Source organism: Heptranchias perlo, chromosome 5 (genome assembly GCF_035084215.1).
Source record: "Heptranchias perlo isolate sHepPer1 chromosome 5, sHepPer1.hap1, whole genome shotgun sequence".
Lineage (NCBI taxonomy): Eukaryota > Metazoa > Chordata > Chondrichthyes > Hexanchiformes > Hexanchidae > Heptranchias > Heptranchias perlo.
In genome coordinates, this window is record NC_090329.1 from 99,106,232 (window position 1) to 99,122,924 (window position 16,693).

General features: G+C 46.2%; 1 long non-coding RNA gene across 1 annotated transcript in view; it reads left to right on the forward strand.

The window, feature by feature from the left end:
• Window positions 1-8,234: 8,234 nt before the first annotated feature.
• Window positions 8,235-16,693, forward strand: part of LOC137321478 (uncharacterized) — a 62,319-nt gene continuing 53,860 nt past the window's right edge. Inside the window, exon 1 of the long non-coding RNA XR_010962829.1 lies at window positions 8,235-8,247. This is a non-coding gene — a long non-coding RNA (uncharacterized lncRNA). The remainder of the gene's footprint in view (window positions 8,248-16,693) is intronic.

Sequence of the window (16,693 nt, forward strand, 5' to 3'; positions counted from 1 at the left end):
CACACAGATCTCTGGCCATGCTGAGGGAGTGCCCAGGAGCATGAGAATGGCAGAAGTCTGCACCAACGTTCAGTATCGCCCATCCTCCCCACTCCAATCACTGCAGATATGTTGGATAACATACAGGCCCAAGTAGCCACTGCAGCAGTACCCATGGGATCTGTAATTGCAGTGCCATATACTGACCTGCACAAAGAGGTATTAAACCATCTTCTTTCTCTGGAGACAGACACTGACATACCGTAGCCATCTACCTCACCTCTTCCTCTCGCTTGGCAAACGCAGAAAAGGAGCACATAATTAAGAAGCAGTAGGCCCACACCAAACACTCTTCCTTTTCATGATCCATGACAAAGGACCGTTACAGGATGAGGCTATATAAGGCACAACAGACCTCAATAATCTGGGATACCTTGTCCCCCACTGATGTGTCTTCCTAATGTGTTGAGATATCTTCGCCTTGATTTCAGCATCCCAATGGCCTGCTCCAAAGACCCTGGTAGCTGCATATGCCTCATGGTATGGTCTCTGTGTGTGTCGAAGGATTCATGAGCCAGGGCTCCAGTGAACAGCCTTGGTCCCCTAGCAGCCATCCACGGGGAAAGTAACAAAATCCCTGGAATGCTTTGTAAATTGGCTGGGCTCTATAATTGGTGGGCGATCTGTCACATTGCACCCAGGAGGTGATGGTGTTTAAAACATTATCAGTTCACCAATACTCTGGTATATGTCCCATTGATGTTCAATCCAGATATTGATGGTGGGGGGGGGTAGTCTTGACAATACATAAGGATGCACTTTCTCACTTGTACAATAAATTGCTTCTCACACAACTCACAACACATTGAGAGGCAGGTATTACAAATTGGATAGCCAGGTGGTGAAGGATAGTATACAAGAGCCTGGTCTTCAGTTGCTTCCAAGCCTTTATTCACAGAGATCAACATCACACACACTCTAGATAAGCTCTCTTATAAATGAATACAAGAGAGTCCACAATTGATATGCACCACCTGAATACAATTAACACTAATTGATATAAATCACATGGATACAATTAACAGAAGGGGCAGGCTGACACAGGAGATTGGAGCTTATCCTCAGCTCCCAGCACCAAGAGAAATGATCCAACATCCCCAGAAAAGATACGATAGCCCCGGGTGCCTGTATCCAAACATCTTCTCCTCTCTCCCATTGCCAACCTGATCCTGAAGCATGTAAAACTACTGTAGCAATATGCACACTTAAGCTGACAGATTCCAAATGTATTGTCTTGTCAAAGCCATGCAAAGCAGATATATGACTGCGCCAATAAGCAAACCAGTGAACGAGTTTAAAAAATAATTACCTGGAAATTATCATTGGCAAATTAGTAGATGAATGCCTAATACATTTACACAGCCTTCCTCTGAATGCTATTGTAATGCAGGTATTAACTGAGTTATTTTAAATAGATTAACACCTCCGCTGAAATTGTGGATGAAGGAATGCCATATGGACACTTGGGGCTCGATTTTCGCACCCCTGAGCGGGTGCGTTCGTAGCGGGGGGGCTGCGAAAACCGGGGATTCCCAGGGCGGGTCCGGAGCCCGGCTCCAACCCGCCCACTTCCGGGTTCCCCAGTGACGTGCTGACATGTGCGCGCAGCCCCCGCATGTGGGACTTCCGCCAGCAATTAAAGCCGGCGGGGTGCCACTTAAAGTAATTAACCAGGTACTTCAGGTCGTTTACAGATCTGATTGACCTGTTATTTTACTAGGGGTGGGATTTTCAAGTCAACTGGGACTGTTTCCCGTACTGGGTGAAACACTCCCAGTTGAAATGGACGTGTTTCAGCCATCAGCCTGTGGGAGCTGAAAAGGTCCATTTGACAGGTTGGGTGGGGGGGGGGGAGACCCTCACGCATTGCAGGAGGCCATTCTGTTACTTTGGACAAAGTTTGGCCTCCACCACCCTCCTCCTAACAATAAAATTCACCAACTTGCACATTTCCCCGGTGTCCAGACACATTTACCTACCGTGTGGACCCCCTCAAATGTACATATTCCGGATGGGGGCCGCCGTAGCTGCAGTCATGACCTCCTCGGAGGGCAAAGAGCATCACCAGCCTCGCCGGCCACACTGTCCACCTCTGACACGTGGAGCTCCACAACACAGTGCTGTGACACATCCACCTGCACAGCAGGAGGGAGGGCAACCGCAGAGAGAGATGCGTCACAGAAGGCACTACCCTCGCCACAGGGTCTGCAGACCGAGGTTCAGCTTCCTGGAACTCTCTGAGCAGCAGCGCACACGGAGGCTCAGAGTCACTCGACATGTAGTCGTGGAGATCTGCAGCCTCCTTCATGCCGAGCTGCTCCCGGCTGGCCTGAGCACCATCTCCTTACCTGTCGCTGTCAAAGTCACCACTGCCCTCAACAACTTCTCCTTCGCATCCTTCCAGGGTGCCACCGGGGACATCGCCGACGTCTCTCAGTCGTCTGCACAAAAGAGCCCTGCAAATACACCTACACCCACTCTGCAGTGACACAATGGGTGGCATCAGTTGTGGGTCTTCATAGTGATCCTCAGGAAAGGGCATTATTGCACAAACCAGACAAGATTCGCAAAGACGTGGCAGTAGTGGTGCCAATATAATTTGTGATGTGAGTTGATCAGAAATTAAATATAAGTAAAAACTATGACAAACCCTCAAACACCCTTGTGCATCCCCTTCATGCTCACGACACGTTTGTCTTACGTTTCCTACTACACATATGTGATGCATGCCCTGTGGCTGCAGCACAGGTAGCGGCAGGCTGGGTGAGGCTGACCGTGAAAGAGATGCATGAGAGGGTGAGTATGAGATGGAGCCATGAGATTGTATGATGATTAGGTTGAGTGGTAGTGGTGGGATGAGTACCGGCGAGGTGAGTAAGTGCAGGTAAGATGAGGATAAGCTTTGAGTGGGTGTGAGGAATGATGTGATAGAGTAGTGTTGGCAGTGCAGAAGGAGATGTGGGGTGGGGGCGGTGATGTGGCAGACAGAGTGTAGGGGAATGAATAAGTGTACTCACTTCAGCTGACTTACTGAAGTCATTGAAGCGCCTCCTGCACTGTATGCAGGTGCGCAATATGTTGGTGGTGCAGGTGACCTCCTCTGCCACCTCGAGCCAGGCCTTCTTGATGGCAGGGGCAGGCCACTTCCTCCCGCCCTCCGGGGGGAAGATCTCTGTCCTCCCCCTCCTCCTCACCCCATCCAGTAGGACCTGGAGTGAGGCATCATTAAACCTGGGAGCAGCCTTCCCCCTGGGCTGCTCCATGCTGTAATTTTTCCTATTTTCTGCAGCATCAGTCAGTGGAGGACTGCCCCTTTAAATAGGGCTCCTCCAGCTGACAGCCTATGATGGGCCTGCGCAGTCTGCACGCTGCACAGCTTTCCAGCGCGAAACCCGGAAGCAAAGGTAAGTACCTTCAATGAAGCTGCGATTGCGTGTGGAGCACCCCGATTTCACCGGGCGCGTTACCCACGCGCCCAGTCAACCCCCCGCTGCCCTCCTAATATCGGGCCCTTGGTCTCAATTTTCCTTCATTATGCCATCCAATGTCAGGCAGCACAGTCGAGGAAAATTGGGTCGGGAGGCCTTTTTTTTGTTTCAAAAATATACTTTATTCATAAAATTTGTAACGATACATACAATACAGTTGCCATATCACATTTTAAATGTTGACAGTACAGATTATACAATTTGCAAGATACATAAAGTACTGTGCAAATATGATTCAAACAATATATCGTACATGATCATTACAGTTCATGACACTCTAGGGTGCCTCATTGCATTACAATCAATACTGCTTTTTGATTACAGGTACATTACATTTCATTACATTAATTTGTCATTTTACATTCTGCCTGAGGGTTTTTTTCCTGATTCCAGCCCCTCGGTATACAATGGCGAGAGGGCTCTAAACGGTGGCCTTTTCCCACAGAGCCTTTGAGGTGGCCGCACCCAGCTTCAATGAGTTCCTCAGCACGTAGTCCTGGACCTTGGAATGTGCCAGTCTGCAACACTCGGTCGAGGACAGCTCCTTGCACTGGAAGACCAGCAAGTTTCGGGCAGATCAAAGGGTGTCTTTCACCGAGTTTATATCTATCTCCTTCTTGAATACATCTAATGACTTGGCCTCCACTGTCTTCTGTGGTAGAGAATTCCACAGGTTCACCACCCTCTGAGTGAAGAAATTTCCCCTCATCTCGGTTCTAAATGGCATACCCCGTATCCTGAGACTGTGACCCCTGGATCTGGACTCCCCAGCCATCGGGAACATCCTCCCTGCATCTAGTCTGTCTAGTCCCGTTAGAATTTTATATGTTTCGATGAGATCACCTCTCATTCTTCTAAACTCTAATGAATATAAGAACATAAGAACATAAGAAATAGGAGCAGGAGTAGGCCAATCAGCCCCTCGAGCCTGCTCCGCCATTCAATAAGATCATGGCTGATCTGATCCTAACCTCAAATCTAAATTCATGTCCAATTTCCTGCCTGCTCCCTGTAACCCCTAATTCCCTTTACTTCTAGGAAACTGTCTATTTCTGTTTTAAATTTATTTAATGATGTAGCTTCCACAGCTTCCTGGGGCAGCAAATTCCACAGACCTACTACCCTCTGAGTGAAGAAGTTTCTCCTCATCTCAGTTTTGAAAGAGCAGCCCCTTATTCTAAGATTATGCCCCCTAGTTCTAGTTTCACCCATCCTTGGGAACATCCTTACCGCATCCACCCGATCAAGCCCCTTCACAATCTTATATGTTTCAATAAGGTCGTCTCTCATTCTTCTGAACTCCAATGAGTAGAGTCCCAATCTACTGAACCTCTCCTCATATGTCCACCCCCTCATCCCCGGGATTAACCGAGTGAACCTTCTTTGTACTGCCTCGAGAGCAAGTATGTCTTTTCTTAAATATGGACACCAAAACTGTATGCAGTATTCCAGGTGCAGTCTCACCAATACCTTATATAACTGCAGCAATACCTCCCTGTTTTTATATTCTATCCCCCGAGCAATAAAAGCCAACATTCCGTTGGCCTTCTTGATCACCTGCTGCACCTGCATACTAACTTTTTGATTTTCTTGCACGAGGACCCCCAGATCCCTTTGTACTGCAGTACTTTCCAGTTTCTTGCCATTAAGATAATAACTTGCTCTCTGATTTTTCCTGCCAAAGTGCATAACCTCACAATATAGGCCTAGTCGACCCAATCTCTCCTCATATGTCAGTCCTGCCATCCCAGGAATCAGTCTGGTAAACCTTCAGTGCTTCGGTGCACTCCCTCCATTGGCAAGGACATCCTTCCTCAGATAAGGAGACCAAAACTGCACACAATACTCCAGATGTGGTCTCACCAAGGCCCTGTATAACTGCAGTAAGACATCCCTGCTCCTGTACTCAAATCCTCTTGCAATGAAGGCCAACATCCATGTACAGGGAGGCCTTGACCTGGGTGCCTCCGTTGCCTAGGATCATCACCCGTCTTATGCCCACATCCTTCCTGATGGACTCGGCAAAGGGTTCGATGCAACACATGAACAAGACGGAGGAGAAAGGACAGCCCTGCCTGACTCCAGATTTGATCGGAAAGCTTTCCAAATCTCCACCCCAACTAGATATTCTTCTCCCTGCCCCAGTAGAGAAGGGAGCCAGCCACCCATTTACCGTCCCGCCACATGTAAATGATGGTAGGAAGGTAAAGCCCAGCAACTTGGCACCTCTCCCTTTCCTCAGGCCTGAAAACTTACCTGTTTTGAGAGTTTGACTCAATCTACCTTTCTTCGAGGTTCTTTTGCCCCCTTTAAATGGGCTCTTTTGTCCTGGTGCTGGAGGAGGGAAATCGAGTCCTTTAAGCGTTCAGTCACCAATATCACCATCACTAATTTTAGGCTAATTTGTTTGTGCCAGATTGTTAGTGTCTGCAAACGATGTGTGTCGGGACCACTACAGACAGTGCTTGAAACCAAATTATTTTAGACTGTAATGTTAGAGAAATATGGACAACGGCGCGTTAAGAAAGCAAAAATTGAAAGAAGACAATTGCCTTTGGAATCACGGAATGATATTGAAGCAGAGGTCAAGCATGTGGGTCAGGTTGTCCTGTTGATGTGAGGTTGTTTATATAAATAGTAAGTATTAGTGGCCTGCAGCATACTGATTAAGTGTCAAGGTCGCAGATTTCTTGTTGAATACACTAGAGAGTGCTGGTATTTATTGCTATTCTACTACATTTAAAAAATATATATTTTGACAGGAATAATTGATTTCCTCGGCAATTGACTTGACAGTAGAAGTATTAGTTTTGGACACACTGTTGAATTGCAAAGAGAGAGAGCATCTATTGAAGACAATACAATGGAAACTGAAGTGTAATAGTACGAGTGAATGAGCTCACTCCAGGAAAGGATCAAACATATTGAGGATGCCAGAGTGGCTGCCAGTGAAATCCTAGGTAGGAAAGTAATTCAATACATAGGTTCAGATAATACCATGAACTGTGAGAAACAAGCTCTAGCAAATTCTTCATTAGCTGAACTCTAAGATTGGTTTACTGCCTGGAATCCAAGATCATGGTTACCATCTCATTCAGCTCCTTGACTTGGCAATAATATTTGATTTACAATGCAGCAAACAAGTAGCGAAGGTAGCTCAAAGTTGACAAAAGAATGGAAATTCTCAAGAAAGTTTGGCTCTTCACATCACCATTAGCAATGCCAGTCGTCTAAAAATCCTGCATTCCCTCAGCAACCACCACCCCCCGCAACTCCCCAGTTACTGAATATTGTAGCCAAATTTGCAAGCTGTTGGGAAGACGCATCTTTTACTCTTGGACTCAATGAGCTCGATTTTGCTGTGAGCGGCGAACGAACGATGCCCGCCATTCGTTAAATTTGGACTTGCCCGTAGCCCTTTCATGGGCTTTTGCACTTCAAGTTCCTCTCATTGGGTTCTGAGTCCAGCGCAGCGCCCTCTACAGGGCATCTGGGACCTGCGTGAACGGGGCAAGCAACTGTGTATCCCCTTAACCAATCAGATTGAAGCACTGATAATAAGCAGCACAGAGTCTGAACCAGGAAGTGTTAGAATAGTGAATTCAATGTTGAATCGGGTACAGAAAGTGAAATAAAGAGAGGGTAAGAAATATTGAATTAAAAGACAGGTAAAAGAGACAGAAAGAAAAAGTAAAAAAATAAAAATTTCAATTTTTTTTAAATGTCCAACAACAATTAAAATCTGATGGAATGAGAGTCCACACTTGTATAAGTTAATTTTCAGTGCCAGAGAGGTTGTTTGGCAGCAATTAAGTTTGCTTGGACTTAAAAAACTTGATATACCTTTTTTTGCTGAGATTACTTTGTTTCAATCAGGCCAGTGCAGGAACTTCATACTGTTGCATTAATTTTAACGATGAATCAGCCGGTGAGATGCAGTTCTCGCAAAGCTTACAGAGGAGCAGGTCATCTGGTAGAGGAACTTCTGGATTTCCGCATTTTACTGCGTCTGTGTGATCACCGGAAGTTGCTCTACCAGATGCACAGAAATAACGGTGGGCGCTGTTAGCCTTGCCGTTATTTTCAGAGCAAAATCCAGCCCATCGTAGTTCAAAGCCATGCAGGCCAGTAAATTTGAGATAGATGCCCTGCTCTATGCTAGAATCCATACCCTACAACATCAGATAGATGTGGATGGGTTGTCAGGATGTGCAAGGTTATGACTAGAGTGGTTCCTAGTGCTTAAGGTGAAGTTTGAACATTTGGTAAACTAAGGTCATGAGGATACAAGCTGTTAATAAGACTTCAATACAAATTGAGAGGATGTGGATGGTTTTACATATCTGGGAAGTGAACTACGATTGGATGGAAACCGATGATGGGGAAGATTGTGTCTTGGAAAAGCAGTAGTCATTTGCAAGAAGTTGGGAAGCTATGGAGTTCTGAAGAACTAATGGTGAAGTCAATGACTGGAATATCCAATAGCATTGTAATCAGTGTACGTCTGTGTGGTACAGAGTGCTAAAAAAATGTTTGAAGGAAGTTGGAGAAATTCTGAAGGTTCATTGTCCTTTCATCTCCAGGACCAATGAGGCAGTTAGAGTACAGGATTTCCCACAGATCGAAATCACAAATGGACTTCAGAATCTAGGCAAGGTGCACACAAAGGTTGCAAAAACTCCATTTGGAGCTGCCAGAGTTGAAACTATACATGGAGCTTGTGAGTATAAATTCACTGTTAAGAGTGTTGGAAGTTGCTCCACTTAAGATGTGATCTGGACTCTTTAAATAAACACCTAAACCCCAATTTTAACTCGGGATAAGGGGGCGTACACGGGCCATCGGGTCAAGCGTCAAGCTCACCCCAGCTCGCCAATGTGAGGCCCAGGCCACTTTAACCTCCTCTTTTTTTTTGCCAGAATGCAAACAAAGGGTTCCTTTAAAAATCTTACCTCCGTCCTTGATTGCAGTTGAAGACAGCCCCAAGTGCTGTTCTCCTGGCCTCCAGTAGGCCTTCTCAGTCTTGGCGCCCATAGTTGCTGCCTAGACTGGACCAGGCATCGACCTCGCTGAAAACCTGTTAAAATGTTGTTGGGGATCTGAGTGACATCATCACACCCCAAATTTTGAATTTCAATTACACCCTCGCTTGCCTGGGGCGAAGGCCTGACATGCTGCTGAAACACGCTGGTTAAAATGGTGAGCAGGGAGAGGTCAGCTTGGACATGGTGAGTAGCAGGCTGTCACAATTTTAACCCCCCGCACACCCCGTTCTCATTGGGCATGGGTGGTTAGAATTGGCTCTTTGGTAATCAGAGGAGAACTGTCCCCCAGATGAACCTATAAAACACCTAGCAAGTTGTCAACAGTCCTCACATTTTGATTATGGCATTTGTATAGTTAGGCCTTGATTATACTGTCAATCACAGATCAGCGCACTTTGAATTTCCAATGTAACCTGGTCAGCAGTTTTTTCATTCTCGGGCTGCAAATATCATTACAAGGCCGGCATTTATTACCCATCTCTAGTTGCCCTGAGAAGGTGGTGATTGATATGTATGGTACTTGCATATTGTTAACTCAACACTAGATGGCCCCTTGATGGGAGTAAGCACCATGTAGCATTTGCACTCTCTCGTATCCTTTTGTTATTCGTTGATGGAAGATTCTAGAGGATCTGAATTAAAAGCACTTTGTTATTCCACACCAATTTGAGTGTTTATATGGAATGTCTTAGCAGGAAAGTTCAAAGTCAACCATATTGGTGATGGTGTCACATATCGAACAGACTGGGTGAGGATGGCAGGCTTTCTTTCCTAAAGGACAGTGGTGAAAAAGTTGTGTTTTTTTAATGACAGTCCTACAGCTTCATGGACACTTTTACTGATACCAACTTTTTATGTTGCGATTTTTAAAAAGAAACAATTCAAATTGCTGTGATGGGATTTGAATTCGCCTTGATTACTAGTTTAGGTCTCTAGATTTCTAATCTAGGTCTCTGGATTACTAGTCCAGTGATATAACCACTACACTACTGTAATTGACAGTAATGATGCTACCAAGAAATCGACAGTAAACTGGTTGCAGTTTGAGCCAGGTGGTAGGTGGTGGAGATTATAAGAGGATGTTTTATAAAAAGAATAGAACTCATCAAAATGTGAGTGACAGTGTGCAATGTCAGCAAGATTCAAGAGCAACTTGGAAATTGGATAAATGCTTGAAGGGGAGAAAATTGCAGGGCTATGAGGAAAGAGCAGGGGAGTGGGTCTAATTGGACAGCTCTTTCATAGAGCCAGCATAGGCATGATGGCTGAATGGCCTCCTTCTATACTGTAAGATTCTATGAAGTTGTGAATATCATCAAAGTTAGAATTTATTCTAGAATCCATCTGTGCTTATTTTTGGAAGTTAAACATTTGAATTGTAGAGCCTGGTATTTATGGGACACATTTATTGTTCTAAAGTTTGGCTATTTTTAGTGCTGTGATGCAATTTTATCAAAATAGCAGGGTAAAGGATCAAGATTTCTATCAAAGTCCTTTTTTTAATAAATTTTTCAAAGGATGGTGGACACCTGCAAAAGTTTGCCAGACAGCTGTTTCACCGTGAGACCCAAACTGTGTTCACCCTGGAGCTTCATCTGCAAGAGAATGATGCTGGCAGGAAAAATGGGCTGGATCAATAGAAATGATCTGTAATCATTAAATATCATGAGTTACAACAGTAACTGATTGCAGTTCTCTATTCCTTTGCATCCTGTATGTGCTGGGGCATAGCTGAAGGGATTTTATTTTACACCTGCCGCAAATATACCTCACGCTACCAAAGAAGAGCCATTGGATCAAAGTATTCTTCCCACTGCTTTATCTCTGTGTTTGTAATGCCTCAGCTGCTTTCTAAACTGCCTGAAACAGTTTTTTTTAAAGCAGGATGTTGCAGTTAGCTTTAATAAAGTGGAGTGTTGATAATTCTGGCCCACCACAGAAACCGCTTGTTTGTGTAATTGTCCATTTTTGTAAACGGTATTGATATGATGTATCATTTGACCTGGGACATGGACAAGAAAAAATTGATTACTGTTTGAAAATGTTGCAGGTTGAAATTCAGCTGATTGTATCCTCTTGAGATCCTCCATCACATAATGTGATGCTAATTAATCAAATCCTGATGTTAATTAATCAAGCCCTATCTATCTCAACAGTGTCAAATCAGCATTTCTATTACGGTTCAGACAACTCACTTGAGGTTGAAAGAAACCGTCATCCATCTTGTATCCAAAGGATTTTCTCTAAAGTGCAAAAAAAACTCTTTAAACATCAGCGCAAAAATGGAAGTTTAACTGAAGAGTCAGATTGGTGATTTGACTCCCCCCTGTGAATGGTTTCACATTATCTTCTGCTATGTGCAAGTTGATTTATTGCTTCCGGTGCAGACTGTGTGATGGGAACGTATATGGGGAATTTGGGCATGTGAGCATTTGTATATCTGATCTGCACTGCAGCAAACCAGTAGTGAAGAGGGCTGAAAAGCTGGCAAAAGAGTGGAAATCCTCAAAAAGGATTGGTCCTATTTATCACCTTTGGTATGTATTCCTGTTACGCAAAGCTCTGCATCAGGAGAGTTAAATTGTAGAATTTACCTCCGTGAATATATGAAAACCAAGGATAGGAATTGACCAGCTGGTCCACTGAGTGTGTCCTATATTGTCATGGTGTAATCTCTGCGCACCATGACCCCCCGCCCCGCCCCCTCAGTCCACTAGTCATGCAATCTCCTGGGAGAAGCAAAAAAACATTAGTCCAATTTAGGAAAAAAAAACTCTGGGACACTCCTCTTTGTGGTGCTTGTCGTCCTCCTCCTCCTCCACTATTTTCTGCCCAAGTGGTGGTAAGGGCTGGTCTCTCAGAAGAGTGAAGTTATGCAGCATGCAGTAGACTAGTACAAATTGGGAAGCATGGTCAGGCGTCTACTGCAGAGTTCCTCCCGAACAGTGTAGGCAGCGGAAGTAATGCTCGAACACGCCGATGATCTGCTCAATGAGATTTCTTCTGGCGGCATGGCTCTCATTGTAGGCCAGCTCTGTCTGTGTCTGGTTTCCTGACGGGAGTCATGAGCCATGTGTGGAGGCTAGACCTGTTTATGTTTTTTCATCTTCTTGTAGACACCCATTTACTGAATTGTCAGAATTGGATGACCCTCATTTGACATTTCACATGTTGGCATCTCTACAACTGGGAGGAGTTACAGTAACTAGAGGATCAGATATGTTTGTTCCAGTTGTTCTGCCCAGAACTCAATCCATAAAATCTCAAGTGAAAATGTTTACCATCGCAAAACAAAAACATTCAAGCCTTTTTTTATATTGCAAGCGATAGGAACCCTTGTCAGATAGTCTAGCTCCAATCAATCAAGTGATTTAAAGCTGCCTGTGAAAATAGTGAGTGAGTTGGGGCAGGGTTTACTTAGTTTGTCCTCATTATGGTTATATACAGCTATCCAAAATAGACTGGTGAAAAATCAATCCAAAGAAAGAAAGTCATGCATTTATATAGCGGCTTACAACAACTACAACAACTTGCAATTATATAGCGCCTTTAACACAGTAAAACGTCCCAAGGCACTTCACAGGAGCATTATCAAACAAAATGTGACACCGAGCCATGCAAGGACAAATTAGTTCAGGTGACTGTCAAAGAGGTAGGTTTTAAGGAGTGTCTTAAAGGAGTAGAGAGGTTTAGAGAGGGAATTCCAGAGCTTGGGGCCTAAGCAGCTGAAATCACGGCCACCAATGGTGGAGCGATTAAAATCGACGATGCGCATGAAACAAGAATTGGAGGCGTGCAGAGATCTCGGAGGGTTGTAGGGCTGGAGGAGTTTACAGAGATCGGGGGGTGTGGTGAGGCCATGGAGTGATTTGAAAACAAGGATGAGGATTTTAAAATCAAGGCATTGTCAACGTAGGTCAGCGAGCACAGGGGTGATGGGTGAACAGGACTTGGTGCAAGTTAGGATATGGGCAGCAGAGTTTTGGATACGATCAAGTATATGGAGGGTGGAAGATGGGAGGCCGGCCAGGAGAGCATTGGAAAAGTCGAGCCTAGAGGTAACAAAGGCCTGGATGAGGGTTTCAGCAGTGGATGAGCTGAGACGGACGATGTTACAGAGGTAGAAGGAGGCAGTCTTGGTGATGGAGCGGATATGCGGTGTGAAGCTCATCTCAGGGTCAAATAGGACGCCAAGATTAAAAATTGTCTGGTTTAGCCTCAGACAGTGGCCAGGGAGAGGGATGGAGTCGGGGGTCAGGAAACGGAGACAATGGCTTCGGTCTTCCCAGTATTTAGTTGGAGGAAATGTCTGCTTGCGGACAAGCAGTGTGACAAATCAGAGACAGTGGAGGGGTCGAGAAAGGTGGTGGTGAGGTAGAGCTGGATGTTGTCAGCGTACATGTGGAATCTGACATTGTGTTTTCAGATGATGTCGCCAAGGGACAGCATGTAGATGAGAAATAGAAGGGAGCTAAGGATAGATCCTTGGGGGACTCCAGAGATAACGGAACGGGAAGAGAAGCCATTACAGGTGATTCTCTGGCTATGACTGGATAAATAGGAATGGAACTAGACGAGCGCAGTCCCACCCAGCTGGACGTCAGAGGAGAGGCGTTGGAGGAGGATGGTGTGGTCAACCGTGTCAAAGGTTGCAGACAGGTCGAGAAGGATGAGGAAGGATAGTTTACCACGGTCACAGTCACATAGGATGTCATTTGTGATTTTGATAAGGGCTTTTTCAATACAGTGGCAGGGACGTCGCAAAGTGCTTTACAGCCAATGAAGTACTTTTGAAGTGGAGTCACTGTTTAAATAGGAACAGGAGCAGGCCATTCAGTCCCTCGAGCCTGTTCTGCCATTCAATGAGATCATGGCTGATCTGTATCCTAACTCCATCCACCTGCCTTGGTTCCATATCCCTTAATACCCTGGACTAGCAAAAATCTATCGCTCTCAGATTTAAAATTATTAATTAAGCTAGCATCTACTGCTTTTTGCGGGAGAAAGTTCCACACTTCTACCACCCTTTGAGTGAAGAAGTGTTTCCTAACTTCTCTCCTGAATGGCCTGGCTCTGATTTTAAGGTTATGTCCCCTTGCTCTAGACTCCCCCACCAACAGAAAAAGTTTCTCTCGATCTACCCTATCAATTCCTTTCAAAATTTTAAAAACTGCCATCAAATCACCCCTTAACCTTCTATATTTCAGGGAATACAAGCCTAGTTTATGTAATCTCTCCTCATAATCTAACCCTTGGAGCCCTGTAACATTCTGGTGAATCTGCGCTGCACTTCATCCAAGGCCAATATATCCTTTATAAGGTGTGGTGCCCAGAACTCTACCCAGTACTCCAGACGTGGTCTAACCAGGGCTTTGTATAGCTGTAGCAAAACTTCCTTCCCTTTAACATTTTGATTATTTTTTGTACCTGACTACTACATTTTAGTGATCTGTGTACATGAACCCCTAAATCGCTTTGGACTTCCACTGTTCCTAGCTTTTCACCATTTAAAAATACTCGGATCAATCCTTTTTTGGTCCAAAATGGATGACCTCACACTTACCTGTGTTGAAATCCATTTGCCACAGTTTTGCCCACTCACTTAATCTATCAATGTCTCTTTGTAATTTTATGCTCCCATCTACACTACTTACTATGTCACCAATCTTTGTGTCATTGGCAAACTTGGATATCTGGGTCTCTATTAATGACTCATAACAAAATATATAGTGAATAGTTGAGGCCCCAGCACAGATTCTTGTGGGACACCACGGGGCTGATTTTTGGATGACGGAGCGGGTGCATTGGCGCGGTGGGGGGGGGGCGCGTCAAATGGCAGAAATCTGGAGCGGGTTTGGAGCCCGGCTCCAACCCACTGACTTCTGGGTTCCCCAGTGAAGCGTTCGGGCGCGCACGCACCTCCCGAATGCGGGACTCCCACCGGCAATTAAAGCCGACGGGATGATGATTTACACAGATAGTCAGATAGTTGAGTTACTTGAGAGACCTCATTGAGTGGACATTTTGGCAGGGGTGCAATTTTGAAGGACCCTCAGCGTGTTCCCATGCTGTGGGAAACACTCCCTGTTGTAGCAGATATGTTTCAGCCAGCAGCCAGTGGGAAATGCAAAGGATTTTTTGACAGGTGGGGGGGAAACTTCATTTATTGCAACAGGGCACTCTGTCACTTCAGACCTTTGTCTTTTCACTCAAAATTCTTAATTCACACCCAAAACTCTGCTGTGCAAACACATTTACCTGCTTTGAGGACCCCCTCAAACTCACACCGTCAGGATGGGGGCGCCATTGCGGCATTCATCACTTCATCCGAGTACGAGCAATGTCACCAGCCTCGCCAGGCACGCCGTCCACCTCCACCACGTGGAGCTCCACAAAACAGTGCTGCACCACAGGCACCTGCACAACAGCACGGAGGGCAACAACAGAGAGAGAGGCACTACCCTCGCCACAGGGTCTACAGATCGAGGCTCAACTTCCTGGACCTCTCTGAGGAGCAGTGCACATGGAAGCTCAGAGTCAGTCGCCAGGTAGTCGCGGACATCTGCAGCCTCCTTCATGCTGAGCTGCTCCTGGCTGACCCGAGCAGCATCTCCTTACCTGTTGCTGTCAAAATTAGCACTGCCCTCAACTTCTTCGCCTTCGGATCGTTCCAGGGTGCCACCGGGGACATGGCCGGGGTCCCTCAGTCGTCTGCACACAAGTGCATAAGGCAGGTCACCGATGGCTTGTTTCACAGCAACAGCGTCATCAGGTCTACAATTGAGCGTGCTATAGGGTTGCTCAAGATGCACTTCAGGTGCCTTGATCATTCTGGGGGAGCACTTCAATACACACCAGACAGAGTGGGATGCATTGTAGTCGTGTGTTGTGCCCTGCACAACAGAGAGGGGTGTCACTGGAGAAGGCCCCATCCACATCTGCCACCCATATTGGGGAGGAGGATGAGGATGAGGAGGAGGATGAGGAGGAGGAGCAACCCATGGACAGAACAGCGGCTCACCTGGCTGCTCGTGAGGCCAGGGAGTCACTGATGTGTAAACGATTCTTCTAACATCAGACAGTGTGAAGAGTCCAGTCTTCACCACCTGGACAGAGCAGTGGCCACACCAGCACCCACTCCCACCCCCCCCCCCCCCCCCCCGCCCCCTGCACAAATCAGTCCTGCAACTACACATACACCCGCTATAGGGTGACCCAATGGGTGGCATCAAGTGTGGAGGTTCATGGTGAACCTCATGAAAGGGCCTTATTACACAAGCCAGCCAAGAATGACCAAGACGTGGCAATAGTGGTGACAATAATAATATTTAATGTGCAATTAACAAAAAGCAAATATAAATAAAAAACATATCAAACTGTCAAACACCCTTGTGCATCCCCTTCGTGTTCACAAAACCTTTGCCTTACCCTTCCTACTACTCTTATGTGGTGCTTCCCCTGTGGCTATGGCAGAGGTAGTGGCAGGTTGCTGTTGTTCATGCCCTGACCGATTAGATGCTTTGGGCCGACGCCCTCTGGGTTTCAGTGCCGGTGAGGGCCCCTCCAAAGACTGCTCCACCTGCACATGTGCAGGGGCAGACTCGGCCACCTGGAGAGGGGGCAGCATTGCGGGTACTGGTTGAGAGGGGGGTAACGGGTGAGACGTGGGAGTGCTTTGAGTGGCGTCTCCACTTCCATGTCCCCTTTCGCCATCATCCCTCTCCTGGGCTAGGCCCACATCACTCCTACCACCCTGCTGGATGACAGTTTGGAGGACATGTGTGAAGCCTTGTAAGGCCAGTGCTGGAGTATCTGCCTGCCTGTTTAAGGTGGCAGAATATTGTTCACCCTGAGTCCGAACGGCCGTTGTCAGGGCCTGAATGGCCTCATTTATGAGCCGTGCTTGAAGCTCCGTGGAGGCTAGCCATCCCTCCATCGCAGATATTCCCGCACGTACCCGCGACACTATCTCAGAGATGCCCTCACGTCCCTGTGACAGTATCTCAGAGATGCCCTCCCTTACCTGTGCCACCATTCCACTCATGCAGGAGTTGGACTCCTCCATCCTCTGCGTGATTGTGGAGAGTGCATGTGGAACTTGTTCCAGTACCTCGCAAATGT